Below are 17,614 nucleotides of genomic sequence, written 5' to 3' on the forward strand. Positions count from 1 at the left end.
GATGTTAAAGGTCAGACATCCAAATACCTTTAACGTTCAGACTTGTAGATCTACAAAACAAAGCTGACTTTCCATACATCTCATCCATTAATCTGGCAAAAAAAGATGATGGCAGAAGGACGAAGGGACAGTAAAAGACGGAGTATTGAAAGAAACAAAACCTAAGGAAGCTTATAAGACAAATGTTTCCTTTGGGATCACAGCACTTGGATGGCCACCGCATGGATGCGTGGTGATTTAATCCAGAGACATAGCACTTGCACTTTGGAATGGAATAGAAAGTAAAACACATATCCTTATCTGACTCGTCATTCATTGAACATCCACCTCCCCTGAGAAGCCTTTGAGTCAGGAGCAACCAAAAGCCATTACGCAGTCACACTATATAGCTAGATGAAAACAACGCTTACAGCGCCAGGCTTTTGACAAAAGCACAAAGCCTGAAAATGTTTATATTCTCGTTTTTAGAAGACCTGTGTAGGAAGGAGCGGTGTTTGACATGCGAAAGTTGAAAGGGCCGACAATTCCCACGCAAATTGATATCTGGATTTATTTTTATCTTCCCTTACATATAGAAGTACACATGCTTTCGTTTATCAGACTATGTTCAGAATGAAATACTAGCTTAATTTGTGGTGAATACTACATAGTATGTACTGGCTGCAACAAGATTTATTGAGTATGGGGGCAGTCATGGGCTAATGGTTAGAGAGTCTGACTTGTAACCCAAATGTTGTGGGTTCAAGTCTCAGGTCCGGCAGGAATTGTCAATGCCATGACTGAGGTCAGACCCTTGAGCAAGGCATCAATCCCCCAAGTGCTCCCTGGGGTTTAGAAAGAAATTTTACAAAAGATTATATTAAATATTCTATTAGAATATTAGAATATCTATTCTATTAAATATGCAACAAGATTCAATATTTTTATTTGTCACATACACAATTATATAGAGCAAATATAACCAGCAGTGAAATGCGAGTAGAAATGATTAAAATAAATGATTTTCTTTTGTATTTTCTGTTGAGAAAATTCTGAGAAAACTCATGGGTTCAACACAAATAAGTGCCAAATAATCATTAGAATGATTTCTGAAGGATCATGTGACATGGAAGACTGAAGTAATGGTTGCTGTTTAGTTTTCAAATTTCAGTTTTCCCATCAAAGCAATAAAGAACATTTTAAAATATAGTTTTTATTATTAAAAATATATATATTTTTTGACATTTTTAATCTATTTTTGATCAAATAAATGCAGCCTTGGTGAGCATAAGGAACTTCTTTCAAAAACATCTTTACCAACCCCACACTTGTTAATTTCTCCTCTTCTCTAGCTTGCTTCCTAATCTAATTGCCTAAGAAAACTGGCATTCTATATTATAAACAGTGTGGGCTCTTTAGCAAATTGCTTTTGTTTCTCTTTTGTAAGTTGTTTTGGATAACTGCGTCTGCTAATGCATGTATTTGTGAATTAATTGTTTAAATGACCAGACATGACACTATATGAATACTAAAATCACAAATAAAATAGCAATACCAATCTTTCTACAGTATTAGAGTTACCTTGGTAGATGAACACTGTCTTTGGTAAAGAGAGGCAGCTAAAATGCGTGTGAGCACATGCTCTGTACTACGCCTCGAAGTAACACAGCTGTGCATATAAACTGCCAAGTGCACATCTTGGTCAAAATTGACGAACTAAAAAGAAAAAAACTTTCTAAAAATCTACAAATCGCCACGAGAGTGTGTTGGAGCTTTCCGTTAGGTCTTGCAGTGTCAAAACAGCACAGTAGACTTGCTTGCATTCACCATGTGACCCTGTTTCATTCTGCACAATTCCCACTGTGACATTTTTCTCCCTTTCACCTTCCTACACATTCTGGTTATTTATTTTCCATAAAAGCCTTACCAAAGCAATGCCAAGCCCAGTGTTTTATCACCATAATATTTAGAGCAACTCACTCACCAACTTGGTGTCATAATAGCATCACTGTTTAACTGGTTTGCAGCAGGCTGTAACAGGATGACATGGCTACCCTTGGGTGTCAAGTTACAGAAATTAATTGCATATGGATAAAAGTGAAAGTTAAATCCTTTATCAGCTAGGCATAATAACAGCAAAAGGAGAGGTCTGACAGATGTCATCTCCACTGAGCTTCGAGCATTGCTTTACATGCAAGCATGTGCTGGTAGATTATTAGGAAACTAATGTGTCACAATATGGCAACTGAGAAAACCCCTTGGGGAAACCACAGCCAGGGCAGAGGTCAAAACTGATTTAATGAAACGATCTTAAATTAAATTCATGATTTGAATACAACTGTGTATTTACATTTTTTTTTTCATAAACAATTCACTAAACGCAATACGATTTTTTTTATTATTAACTCATAAGTGTCAGCACAAGATATACTGCTCTGAGACTGCATAAAAACACTATATTAATTAATTATGCACATCTTGTCATTTTCTGAACCCATGGGGGGGAGGGGTTGGGGTGCACACATAGCATAAAATGGTATCGGTCAGGATTTAGACCGTATCATAGTACTGAGACTGCTCTCTTTAGAGTTACATATTACCAGCTCTTATCATCTGATCGTGGTTGTATTTCTCTATTAGTGCTGTTGGATCTTAGTGCTGCGTTTGACACTATTGACCACAACATTATTTTGCATAGACTAGAACACTTTGTTGGCATTAATGAAAGTGCATTAGCATGGTTTAAATCGTAATTATATGACCACCATCATTTCGTAGTAGTGAATGAAGAGGTATTATATCAATCACAAGTACAGTATGGAGTACCTCAAGGCTCAGTACTAGGGCCATTACTCTTCACGCTTTACATGTTACCCTTGGGAGATATCATCAGGAAACACTGTGTTAGCTTTCACTGTTATGCTGATGATACTCAGCTCTATATTTCGTTGTGGCCCGGCCAAACATACCAATTTGAAAAACTAACGGAATGCCTAAAAAAATGGATGACGAGTAATTTCTTGCTGCTAAATTCTGAAAAAAACAGAGGTGTTAATTATAGGATCTTAAACTCTGCATGTAATAACCTAGAATTCTGTCTAAGACTTGATGGCTGCTCTGTCAATTCTACATCATCAGTTAGGAACCTAGGTGTGCTATTTGATAGCAATCTTTCCCTATAAAGCCATGTTTCTAGCATTTGTAAAACTGCATTTTTTCCATCTCAAAAAATATATCTAAATTACGGCCTATGATCTCAATGTCAAATGCAGAAATGTTAATCCATGCATTTATTAACTCAAGGTTAGATTATTTTCATGCTTTATTGGGTGGTGTTTTGCACTGTTGGTAAACAAACTCCAGGTAGTCCAAAATGCAGCTGCTAGAGTACTTACTAGAACCAGGAAGTATGACCATATTAGCCCTGTTTTGTCCACACTTCACTGGCTTCCTATTAAACATCGTAAAGATTTAAAAATCCTGCTTATTACTTATAAAGCCCTGAATGGTTTAGCACCTCAGTACTTGAATGAGCTCTTGGTACATTATAAACCCACACGTCTGCAGTGCTCTCAAAACACAGACAATTTGATAATACCTAGAATATCAAAATCAACGGCGGGCAGCAAATCCTTTTCTTATTTGGCGCCTAAACTCTGGACTAAACTACCTAACATTGTTCGGGAGGCAGACACACTCTTTAACCTGGCTTACACATAACACACTAATATGCTTTTAATATCCAAATCTGTTAAAGGATTTTTAGGCTGCATTAAATAGGTAAATTGGAACCGGGAACACTTCCCATAACACCCGATGTACTTGCTACATCATTAGAAGAATGACATCTACGCTAATATTAGTCTGTTTCTCTCTTATTCCGAGGTCACCGTAGCCACCAGGTCCAGTCTGTATCCAAGTTAGAGGGTCACTGCAGCCACCCGGATCCAGCACTTATCCAGACCACATGGTGGAATCAGCACCTAGAAAGGACCCTGAAAGACAGCGGAGACCAGGACAACAAGAGCCCCAGATACAGATCCCCTGTAAAGACCTAGGGTCTAATTTATAAAACTCTCCGTAGATTTCATCCTAAAACTTGACGTAGGCACAAAAGCTAGATTTTGCGTATGCCCAAAAGTTTTCAGATTTATAAAATGCAATTTCTATGCCCATTTTGTGCATACGCAGGGTTTATAAATGAGACCCCTGGTCTTAGAAGACCACCGGGACAAGACCACAGGAAACAGATGATTCTTCTGCCAATCTGAAATGGCTGCAACCTGGAATTGAACTGCTGGTTTCGTCTGGTCAGAGGAGAACTGGCCCCCCAACTGAGCCTGGTTTCTCCCAAGGTTTTTATCTCCATTCTGTTATCAATAGAGTTTTGGTTCCTTGCCACTGTCGCCTCTGGCTTGCTTAGTTGGGGTCACCTCATTTACAGCAATATCATTGCCTTGATTGCAAATGATTGCACAGATACTATTTAAACTGAACTGAGATGATGACATCACTGAATTCAATGATGAACTGCCTTTAACTGTCATTTTGCACCATTGACGCACTGTTTTCCTAATTAATGTTGTCTTTCCAGATGTGTAAGCTGCCCATGGCACACGCACTCATGCAACACCATACCATCAGAGATGCAGGCTTCTGAACTGAGCGCTGATAACACCTTGGGTTGTCCTTGTCCTCTTTAGTCCGGATGTCATGGCGTCCCAGTTTAACAAAAAGAACATCAAATTTTGATTTGTCTGACCACAGTCCATTTTAAATGAGCCTAGGCCTAGAGAAAACGCCTGCACTTCTGGATCATGTTTAGATATGGCTTCTTTTTTGACCTATAGAGTTTTAGCTGGCAACGGCGAATGGCATGGTGGATTGTGTTCACTGACAATGTTTTTTGCAAGTATTCCTAACCCCATGTTTTCCATTACAGTAGCATTCCTGTATGTGACGCAGTTCCGTCTAAGGGCCTAAAGATCATGGACATCCAGTATGGTTTTCCGAACTTGACCCTTACGCACAGACATAGCTCCAGATTCTCTGAATCATGGATGATATTATGCACTGTAGATGATGATAACTTCAAACTCTTTAAAATTTTTCATATGAAACTCCTTTCTGATATTGCTCCACTATTTTCCGCCGCAGCATTGGGGGAATTGGTGATCCACTGCCCATCTTGACTTCTGAGAGACATTGCCATTCAGAGAGGCTCTTTTTATACCCAATCATGTTGCCAATTGACCTAACAAGTTGCAAATTGGTCCTCCAGCTGTTCCTTATATTTACATTTAACTTATTGCTACCTGTCCCAACTTTTTTTAGAATGAGTAGCTCTCATGAAATCCAAAATGAGCCAATATTTGGCATGACATTTCAAAATGTATCGCTTTCAACATTTGATATGTTATCTATATTCTATTGTGAATAAAATAAAAGTTTATGAGATTTAAAAATTATTCCATTCCTTTTTTACTCACAATTGAGGTTGGACATCAAAACTTAAAGACTAAATATACTGCATGTTGTTTGACTATTTAAATGCAAGTATTGTCTTTTTGGTAACTACATTAGTACATGCCAGTGTGCTGTTGCTAACTAGCACTTATCTATAAAAAATTGAATGAATTTGCTAATAATGGAAGCAAGTTATATATAAGTGTCATTGTGATGAGTGGGGTGGGATCACGAAAGCGAGGCATGGCTCTAAGCACCATCCCACTTGTCATAAAAATGTTTTAAGTATTCTTAACTTATCGGGTTTTACAGTGTATATTTGCATTCCCAGGGCCTCAATATGACATGCTGAATTGGTCTCCAAGGCATTTTTTTCTGAAATAACAGAACTGCAAAGTTTCTGTGGCACAGACTCATTAATAAACCGACAGATTAATAAACTATTTCGGACATGAAATTAATATGTATGCCACAGTGGAGGAAGATGAGATGGTTTGTTCATTACATCATATATTAACATAAAGCATCCTGGGAACCTGCCATCTAATCATAGTACAGTACTCTCCAGTGAGCTGTTACCAGTGATGTTGCAACATGAAATCTGTCGCTACACTACCTCTGTGCACAACTTTTGCTGAATTGGTATTTCATAATCTTCAAGTATGTTGATATGGACAGTAGACACTTAAAATGTCATTTTCAGTAGTGCCAAGTGCACACTACAAGACTTACCAGTTATTCATTATACTGACACTACAAGTTTAGTGATGTTTTGGTCACATATTGTAGTTCTGATCCTGAAAATAAATCTTCTCAATCAAGTTCATGTGCATAACAATGTGATAATTTATTCTACAATTCAAACAAACACTAAGGGTGATTTTTGTCATTGACTGGAAACAAATATGGTAAAAATAAAAAAAAATAAAAAGACATAAAACAATGGGTAAGGATTTGCATGTTGAAATTTATAAACAGATTTAAACATTTTAAATGTATTCAGTTTGTAAAAACTGCTCTTAATGCAATTTCAAATCCAGTTTCCGATCAATACTGACTAGTTTCTGAAAAAAATATTGAATGTTTTAAGGTTCTGGCTTGATTGCAGTTTCTGGAACTTGATCTGAATGTAGTTTTTGCAATATGATTTGTTGAATGTGGTTTTTAAAATCCAGTTTTAATGCGGTATGCATTCTGGTTTGATTTAAGTTTGAAATCAGTCATAGCACCTGGGACTACAGCTACAGCGCATCTCAAAAGTGTGCACAACATAAAAGTGTCAGTGACTGGTGCATGCTGAGAGCTGTCTACAATTTGGGCATTTTGGTTGCAACCTAGTTTGAGATAAAATTAAATTGGCAAGACATTAAAATAAAAAAGAACAGTAGAACAGGTTTGATTTAAGACTCCACGCTCTGGATCTACTCCATCTAATTCCTTTGGACTGCATGTGATTCATATCGATGTAGTCAAACTAATGTCTGGTCACAGTTGCCGGTGAGCATTAAGAGACAGATCTGCTGATTGCACCTCTTCGATGCTAAAGCACTTCTTCTCACTCTGACGTATCAGCCTCATATTCCTAGCTTGATGATCTGATAATCATTATAGCCACACTGGAGGAAATCAAGAGAGGCAGGAACAAAAAAAGACTGAGAATGAAGCAGAGAATGACTGACTAACAGCGACATCACACTGAGATTGGTGATATGAAGCTTTGAGCAGAAGCCAGAAATGTGGGAGATGATAACACTATGCCTGCTGTGAAATACATGATTGAGTTCACTTGTTGGCAGTGTTTATACAATTGAACCATATAAACAAACAACAAATATGAAATTCATAACCAAGATAATAAACAACTTTAGAATGTCATAAAGAAAAATTAAAGATTAACCATTCAAAGACCCTTTAAGGAAAGTCCAGTGTTAGTGAAACAAGACGGTGACTGTGTTCACCTTGAGTGACTCAGATCGGATTCAGATTATTGCAACATCAGCAATTTCCACTTAGCACATACTTTTTTTTTTTTTTTTTACCATGGTTTCCATCTGAAATTACCAATTAGTTTTTAGATCTATGAGTAAAACAAGACATTTTAATTTACAACATAACTAAGAGTTTGTTTAGACCTCAAACCTTGACGATGCTGTGTTTTTTTCTGAAATGTTTCTACATGACTACAGTTACCAGAAAAGTGTGAATTTACATGCTTGATGTACTGGATAAAGTATTATAGCCCTTATACATCAATCTGTAAGCAAACTTAAAGTACAGCTTGATGTAATTTATGTTGTAGACTCAATGTACAACAGTCCTTTCTAGTAATTTTGACCATACAATGCTGATAAGTCAATGACCCTAGAAACTGCTTAAAAATCTAAATTATTTTTTTAGGGAATCCATTGTGTACTAGCCTTGCAGTCGGCCAAGAAACTGATGTCAAGACTGAACTGCTGTACAGCAGAAGACTTAATAATAATGTAATAATAAACTTTTATGCAGCACTCTTGCTAATTAATTCTTTCCTAATCCTGTTCATATGAGTCCAATACTTTATACATCGCTACAAAATCGCTAACTAGCCATGTAAAAGCAGTTGAGATCATTAGCATTGTGGTCTTCCCACGCACAATAAATGATCTCTGTGACAGAGGTTTCACAGAAGGCTACTGCGAATATGCATAAAAGACTCTTGGTTACAGTAGGAAGGAAGATAAAACCTGTGCAGTGTAGTTGAAGCTCAGCCCATGCTGCTAGTCTGCAAACACATTAGCGTAATTGTCACAGGGCCTTCCAAGATCCAATCAGATTATTGCAAGCCAAATGCTTATTACTTAGTACAAGACCTCTGAAATTTAACAACATGATGATGATGATATTGCTTCGACAGTGCATATGAACTTTTTACACAGGCCACATCAGAGTTCTACTGAAAACTCTTTGTACAAACACACAGTCTGTGTCGACTGCCAGTATCTTGCACTACACAGCATTCTGTGTACATTTAATTACTGAGAGTGGTTGCTGTGAAAATGCTTTACAGGACAAACAGTTTATCAAAGCATCATTTACTTTGGCTCCAGGGACATGTTCATGCATGTACACGGGATTCACTTCTGCTTGATCTTAACAAACTGCCATTCATATGTACATGCCATTGCTTAGGCTAAATAAGCATTTAGGGAACTGCTGACACTAACCAAAATATTAAAGCAGAAAGAAGCAAGAGTCCAAGCCACTCGGAGAAGGTGAAGTGGCCAGACATGCACTTTAGATTTAGGAGAACCATTCATTAAATTAATAAATAATTTAAAAAATGCAAACAATCTTAAAAATAAAGGTTCTTTATTGGCATCCATTCCATTAAAAACATTTAATATCCTTGGAACGGTTTCTAAATCTAAAAGGTTCTTTAGAATATCTTTAAAATATTATTTTCACTAAGAAAAACGGCTCTTTTAAGAACTGTTCTCTGGGGAACCCAAATGTTTTCTTTCTATGGAATCACTGCAAAAGCCTTCTTTTGCATCCTATATTTTTAGCAAAAGGGATATTTGTGAACCCCTGGAGATGGCACGTAATAAGCAAACTGTAAAGAGAACCCGGTAAGATTCAAGAGTGTTTTGTCCCTCACTAAATGGGAACTATAAAGCTAAATAAACAGCTCAACACAAACAGTGGATAAGTCCTAAGCAATGCAGAGTCAACAAGTGGGAACAAATCAGATAAATCCAAATATAACATCCTGACACTAGAGGAATAGAAGACTTTAGTTTGTTTCCACCTAAAAATAAAATTTAATAAAAAATATATATATATTTGTTTTAATTTGGGCAACTTTATATCTCCTATTTTTGACTTTATATTTTATAACGTAACAATGTACATACTATATGGACAACAATTAATACATTATACTGACATCAGAGTTTTAAATGTGGTTGGTTACAACTCGACACACACTTCATCTTGCTAATGAGATAATAGTGCTTTTGTGGCTCTAAACTAGTACAATATGTTACCCATGTCATAGTTAGAGCATGGTGACAGGAATTGCCTGAAGAATTACTGTCATTTATGACATAATAGCACTTCAGGCAAACCTTCTTCTGTCTTTATGAGATAAATGCCTTTAGCTCATATTACAAATCAAAATGTTTGTTTTCTACTGTATATCCTCCAGCCATTAATTTCCTGCATCAGCTATGATAAGTGAAACAAATGTGACTTCAGTAATAAATCTATAACAAATTACAATTTGATATATAAAAAACCTTATTAATTCCAGTTTGTCAAATCATCCAGTGATCCGAAAAGAAAACAGTTAAAATAGTTGCTATTTAAACAGCTTGTTTTTTAATGGTAAGTGATTTTCTGTTCGCCTTAATTGGAGATTTGTTCATTCTTAAATCTGATTACCGTTGATTCGTTTTGAACAGCAGCTGTCTTGCTTGAAAATATCAATCTACAGCTCAACCTTTTTTGTTATTTTTTGCCTGTTCATACTTCTCTTTAATGCACTTTCAGATCGCATCAGCTGCTCAACTGCTTGTTCTCTTTGCTCTGCACTCATTGCCAGTCAAGTGTTCAAACCGTTTGAGTAATACAGACAAAATCTAATAAGTAAAAAAAAAAGAAAAAAAAAAAAAAAAATACAGTAATGAATCAGAGCGTGTCGACTGACAAATACCAATGATAAAGCGGCCTTTTATGACAACCGGCTATAGAGCTGTCAGGAAGTGAAATTCAGAGCTTGGCGTCAAACACAAAATGAGAGATTGAGTTTGAACGTAAAAATACAGTGAGGGGAAAAAAGCCATCAAGACCTTATGTCGCTTCAAAGTCTCAGAGGTTCTCCCTTACAACGGCACAGTGGCTTAGAGACAAAGAATCAATACAATTTCTCTCTTTTTTCTCTCTTAGATGAACATAATGGAGAAAAGAAAAACAAAAAAAACCTTACATAAAAGCAAATATTGCTGCCGGGCAGCATGCTGCAACTGCAGAGTGCACCGCTACATGTCCCAGAGTCACTGGAGGACTGAGAAAGTTGATGATGGCTCCAAATGGTTGACCAGAGGACAACAAGGATAGATACTTGAATCAAAAACCCGTCACATCAGCGTTTATATCATAAAGGAATAAGTTTATATCATAAAGGAATAAGTTCACCCGAAAATTACAATTCTGTCATCCTGTTTTGTTCTTTGCAACTCAAGTTATTTTCGAAAAATGTGTCTTGGTTCATGCTGTAAGTGCTGTTTTTCCTCAAAGTTGTTTTAGCCATTATTGATGTTTAATGTGTGCACAAAACAGTTACAAAAATATACAAAATTGCAGATGACATTAGGGTACAAGTAAATTATGACAGATGTTTCATCTCTGTGTGAACTATCCCTTTAAATAGTTACTTTGGCTGCCATATACTTTTTTTAAAACAGCAATTAATTTGGTAACACAAGAGCATTCGAGTCATTTTCAACAAATCGACTCAGCTTTAAGGGCCCTGCACACAAAATGGCCCTCTACAAATATTGACACATGAAGATGGGCAGAAGCCAGAGGCTCCCTGTTGATCGCAGCATCTGTGCCTCAAAATGCAGACTTCCAGCATTACAGCACAACATGAACAAAGGAAACCAAACTAGATTTGGCTTTCCTGAATGATCACATTTCTGGGGCCGAGAGCTGATAACAGATAAAGGCAGCTGTGCTGGAGGACGACAGACAGGATAGCCCGCCGAAACACAGACAAGAGGCTAAAGCGCATTTGTCAGGTGGTATTGCTCACCACGGCTTTCCCAGCCGGTGAATGTGAGGTGACAGTGTTTGCAAGAATTAAAACATCATGCCTTATCTCACTGCCTAAACCTGATACATCATATTTTCAGTGAGGCAGCACATATACACATACAAGAGGGGTTGGGCTAAAGCGGAAATGGGAGGGGTATTTTCTTAAACAATGTGATGGCCAGGGACCACTCAACCAGGCAAGACCAAGCTGTTGCCTGGCTCACGGTCCATATGCAGATCTCTACACCCCTTCACATGCAAGAGACGATGAGGCGCATCAGTCTCTCTTACATGATCACGCAGATCCGGCACAGCCAGTGATTTTGGATCTTGCATAGGGATGCACCAGTGTTCAATCATTTTTTAATGGATGATAGCCAATAAACGTCTGATTTCAAAATGTGATACAACGTTATTTGAACTTAATACAAAAAAAAAAAAAAAAAAAAAAAAAAAAAAAAATAATAATAATAATAATAATAATAATAATAATAGGATAGGATACTAAATTAAAATATCCAAAATGAAAAACATTAATTTTAAAAGTTGCAAGTTAATTTATGCATCACAACAATATGATTTACAGTTAGATGATGGCAAAGGTAATCCAAATGCAAAAAAAAAAGGTTAAATAGGCCTGCATAATTAAATATCTATTTAATGCTAATATTTTTATAACCAAAAAAACAAAAAAAAAACATTTTAGTTTATATATTAGCCGATTACTCTCCAAAGGGGTAAAAATAGGCTAAAACAAATAATATATGGGTAACACTTTAGGTTTAATTTGTTAACATGAATGAGCAATGAACAGTTCTCCACGGCATTTATTAATCTTAATGTTAATTTACTAACATTTTTAAAATCAAAAGTTTTGTTTGTAAACATTAATTTTTTTATGCACTGTGAACTAACATGAACAACCTTATTTTTATTAACTAACATTAAGGTTAATTAGTGCTATAAAAATATATTGCTCAGGTCATATTAACAAATATAAGTTTTACCAATATGCAATGTTTTTTTTTTTTTTTTTTTTTTTATTAAATGTGCTGAAAAGAATGAACAACTTTATGTACACTTGATAAATTAATTTGATTACAGTAAGTGCAAATACAATAAATAAAAATATGCCAGTAATAGTACTTTAAGCAAGAAGGAAGAAATTAATTGTACGGGACAGTGTGTACAGGAGTGGGCAGCTGTGGAATTAAAACTCCATGTTTTCATAATTGATTAGTCATTCGGTTGTCTAAACAAGAACAGTGTCTGAGTTCAGGAAAAAAAATATAATATTCCTGCATCATGCCTACCAGACCCTAATCAGACATGTTTCAGACACTATTGTACAGTAAGTGCAGCTCTTCAATAAAGCCATTCAACAAATAACTATAACCTTGTACTGAACAAAGCTACCAAAGTCCTCATGAGAAAGGTTCAATACACATAGAGGCAAAAAACCACTTATGCGCATCCCGGATGCAGAATGACATGCTTCAATGTAATCTCAGCGCTTGGGCTCATGGGATTTCCCTTGCTCAGCATTCAAAAGTTCATAACTGATAGATCAGAAATACTGTCTGTGCCCAACACCTAGTTTACTGCACCCAGCAGTCTTTTGAGTTTTTATTGTGCTAAAATTATTTATAAAAGCATTCATCTGCAGTATTCTGACAGACACCCGGGAGTTAATTCCACACCATAAAGAATCAGACAGACTACGCTGAATATAATATACTTCAATCATTCCATAAAACCTCAGATGCAAACAAATGGGTTCTGCATTAGGGTTTTACCATGTTAAAATGCTAGCATACTAAAGTATAACTGCTAAAATGATTGCGGATATCTACGTAATGAGAGAGAGAGAGAGAGAGAGAGAGAGAGAGAGACCTCTGCTGTGCATTTTCAGCAAAGTTAAAATATGATTTTAATTTATTTTACACATCTTTTTTTTTTTTTTTTTTTTTTGCCAAGTTGGATCATTTCTATACAACTCATTTTAAATATTTTAAATAAAACTCATCTTGCAGCTTGGAAGTGTGCAGAGTCTCCTAGGTTTGGAATCATCGTATTAAAGGAAACATTACCGTACATGTTCACGCTGTTCATTTTCATCTAGCAGTACATGAGAGACCTAATTCAATCCTTGTTATCACACAGCTACAGGTTCAGTACAGTACAGTGAATCCAACTGCATTGCATGCCAGGCATAAATAGACATAAACTGATCAACTTAGCATAAATGCCTCTCTCGCACATCACACTAAAGGTATTATCCCCAGCAGCCTGTAGACCGGTTTTATTTCTCATTAATTAGCCAAGCTTAACCCTTAAAGGGTGTCTGTATACTGGGAGACTTTTGAAAGACTGAAAGGGGGAACAGTGAGTGAGGGAGCAGGCCTAGTTTCAGAGTAAAATTATTTAAAAAGAAAAAGTTCCTGCAAGTATTCAGGACAAACAAACTATGGTGTCAACTTGCCATCTTTATCTAATAGCGCTTTTCCACTGCGTGGTACGACTCACCTCGGAACAGCATGGTTTGTGTTTCAACTGCGGTTTAGTATCGTTTTATAGTGGGCGGGATTATTCACAAGTCATTATAGTTGCACCGCCTCTACTGCCACAACTCCTAAAAAAACTCTGGATCGGCTCCTCTGCTTTCAATGAGAGGAACGTTAAATCTAGTGGTTCTTTTGTGTTTGTGTCACAAGTTCACTGAAGCAGGTAAGTGTCGAATCTCTCCGGCCAATCTGTGATCAACAGAGTTTACAAGTCACGTTTTGGTAACGGAACAGTTCACTTGGAATCTCACTAAAGAAAGTATCAGGTACTGTACTCAGTGGAAAACCGTGAGCCATACCAAACCAAACCATGCAGTTGAAAACCGCCATAAAAGTAACATGGCAACATGCTGTGAGAAGGCCAATGACCTTGAGGTAAATGTTCCCATCCTTTACCACAGGTGTACAAGGCACCCCCACAGCATAGAGGGGCCCCTCATGGCGTTATGAGCCAATTATAGTTAAACTTGTCTATCTACAACATTTTTCTCTGGATAGGAGCCAAATCAAGCTGTGTGAATTCACTTATTTTTAATGTGGCATAGAGTCAGCATTGAGGCATTCACAGTAGGGCTGCACGATGTGTTGTTTAAGCATCGATATCGCGATGTACAAATCCACGATAGGCACATCGCAGGATGTGCGATGTATGCTGTCGTAGTTGACCCGTTATTGATTAACTGTATGGGCCAAAGAGCGCCCATTCTAGTCAATGCTAGTGTTTACACCGGCCGCGACGCGGCGCGTTTCAGAAGCTTCCCAGAAGCGGCTTTCCGCGCCGCTTCGCTAAATATAGGCGCCTAGTCTATTTTTGACGGACACGCGTCCAAATCGCACCGGAAATACAAAATAAAAGTCAAAAATCCCTGTCAATTTCAAAATAAACACCGTGCAGACTCCCAAACCTATTGCATGTATATTGGCAATATATCCTTGGTAGGAGACAAGAAATGGACGACGAGAGATTCATTCTGGAATCAGAAAAACACGTCGGACAGGCAAATCACGTGGTCTCACGCATCCAGTCGCTCCGCTTCTGATATGCTGACGGTGTGAGTTGGCACCGCGAGGAGGACGGAATAAAACCTTGTCGCAGCCGTAATGCGCCGCACACGTGTTCAGTGTAAATGAGGGGTCAGAGAGAGAGCAGAGTGTGCGCGCAAAGCGAGCCCCGGCCGCACGCTCATGTGTTCAAACAACAGGAGCGCTGTCTTGCTCTCTCTCCCTCGCACATATTAATCAATTGTAACGTTGGTGTCGATGTTTAAATCATTTAAAATGAGAATGTAAGTGTGCTCACCCCATTTTTGTTTGTAAGAAAAAGATTTGATTTCATATCGCAATATATATCGCAGAAAAATAAAATATTGCAATGTAAATTTTTCCCAATATCGTGCAGCCCTAATTCACACACAATCACAATTGGTGCAAACAAAGTATCACACACTCCAATGTTGATTTCTAAGAATGTTACTTTGAATTTGGACATGCTTCAGCGCAGCAAATTTACAAGTTCATGACAAATAATAATAATAATAATAATAATAATAATAATAAACATAATGGGATTGTTCAAAGTATCATGTTTGCAATACTATCTCACGTTGACCTAATTTTTAAAGTAAGAGCGGGTGCATTTTTGTAACATTTCTTACACAAATATAGCTGTTTACTACACTTTTTTTTACATTTTATTATTCTTATAATTTACACATATCTGCTGATTTAACAGATGTATGGCACATTTACAGATAATAGCTTCATGTCTTAAAAAAAGGTGGATAAATTTAAAAAAAAAGCTCGTAATCGACGTCACAGCTTGTGGGTGGGGCCTCGTGACCAGTGGGGCCATGTTCGTGCCTTAAAGGGTTAATGCACATGCCGTGTGGTCTTCATTCCATAACAGACTCTTACATCAAAGGACGTCTACTCTTTTAAAATCTACTTAAAGTGGTGGTATCTGAAGAGAAATGTTAATTCAGATCAGGGTATTAGCGCGTAATATATTATCGTTTGTTGCTCCAGAACAAACGGCGCTGAAAGAGCTGCTGTGAAGACGCGTTCAACAGATGGGCGACTGCTCTTCCTCACGGCCGCAGACCTGTACGGAAACAAATCTTGCTTTGATTAATTAGCATAAAGCCTGGTCGGGAATGCTAATTGAAAGACAGCTGCATTGGCTTATTGACTAAACGATTATCAGTGTGTCGGTTACTGATAGAAACCGAATTCTATTTTAAGTTGCGGCGTTAAAGGCAACTACAGCGGGCGCCAAATCACAGTTGTATCACCTTCAAATAACATTACAGTCGCGCGGTGACAGTAGAGACGGTGTTTAAACGTCGATATGAACATACAGCTGTAGGAGAAAACGAGACGCAACCTTCAACAATGTTTCTACTCATAGTTTTCCAGTGAGACTTACACTGATTGATAATGTCACTCAAGGCAAGCTCCCCATGAACGTGATCTGGTTGGTATAAAAATACATTTTCTCTGCAAGTTTATGGTCGCGGCATGAATAGGATAGGAAACGGAGACCTTGATCCTGAATGTTTTTTTTTTTTTTTTTCTTAATGCTGCTTATAAGGATAAACTTGATTATGAGGAGAGAGGTAAAAATGAGACCTGGTCCAAATTCACAGACGATACTTTTACATACGGCCATTCCAACTTAAAAGCATCAAGTAAATGTATTCCGAGTGGTCGGTCTATCATAATACGCTAGTCTTTTTAGACCATTCAAATGCACAGATTGCGAAGCAACGCAGTAACAGTTATAACATGAATATATCAAAAAAGAAGAAATGACATACCTTGTCTCTGTCAGCAGTAGTTATTCTATATTCCCCGATTTGTTCCGTAGATGCAAATACAATTTGCCATCCATGACACGACTCAGTTTGAGATTGAGTATCTTTTTACCACAATCTACCCTCCCAAAAACGAATCCGAGTATCTTCGGAGGATGAGGAAATAAAATAACTGAAAAGGGCTGATAGGCTACTAAATGACATTAGAACAGAATGGGAGAAAGGACGAACCGAATCAAAGAAAAAAGTAGCGAAAATAAAGAAGGGAAACAAGAGAAATACGATAAAAAAATAAAATGCGGTAGAAAACGAATGGACTTTAGTTCACAAACTGAGGGCTCCAGTAATTCCACGCTGCGTCTCTGTATTCCAAACGCACTGAGTGCGCTCTGCAACGGGGAACGCCGATCTATCCGTTTATTCCCAATCTGCTGCGGTTTTACTTCCAGGACTTCAACTTGCAGTAGCATCACTTACACTGAACGTTCGTGTGAAGATATATTTGCCTTCTCTACCTTTCGGCTTCGACAGAACCCTTTCCATGCATTGGCATCCGAGCTCTCGGTAAAGAACAGCCGCACTCAGTCAGGCGTCTGGATGCCCGCATTCACTGTAGCAGCGAGGAGGATAGAGGCGCGTTCACGCTCTTTTTTTCCTCAAGGGAGCGGGACGCGCGCGCTGCTCACCTACGTCAGCCGGCGCGTGCTCCAAATAGAACGCTGGTGAAGTTCGTTCCGAATTCTCATTTGGCGATTCGATGTCGCAGCTCCGGATATGATATCATGTCATCATGAATTGGGGTTTTGCTTTCTTTCTGCCTGCAGGTTGGAAGTGTCGTCAAAAGAATAAGAGAGTGACTAGACCGCTTGACACCAAATGAACCAAACACAAGTAGCCTATATGACTTGTGGTACATTTCACGTCCCCCGTTTTTTTTCTATAGGTCTAAATGTTTCATGGGTACAATAGTTTCTGAAACTATGCATGGGCTTTTTG

At 37.7% G+C, this 17,614-nt stretch overlaps 1 protein-coding gene across 6 annotated transcripts in view; it reads right to left on the bottom strand.

The window, feature by feature from the left end:
* The window catches only part of LOC127979355 (adhesion G protein-coupled receptor B2), a 274,746-nt gene extending 257,433 nt beyond the window's left edge, over positions 1 to 17,313 (bottom strand). For all 6 annotated transcript variants that reach the window (XM_052584743.1, XM_052584740.1, XM_052584744.1 and 3 more), the window contains exon 1: positions 16,622 to 17,313. The gene's annotated coding sequence lies outside the window, so the exon portion shown is untranslated. The remainder of the gene's footprint in view (positions 1 to 16,621) is intronic.
* Between the last annotated feature and the right edge of the window lie 301 nt (positions 17,314 to 17,614).

The sequence above is a fragment of the Carassius gibelio genome, chromosome B19 (genome assembly GCF_023724105.1).
Source record: "Carassius gibelio isolate Cgi1373 ecotype wild population from Czech Republic chromosome B19, carGib1.2-hapl.c, whole genome shotgun sequence".
Lineage (NCBI taxonomy): Eukaryota > Metazoa > Chordata > Actinopteri > Cypriniformes > Cyprinidae > Carassius > Carassius gibelio.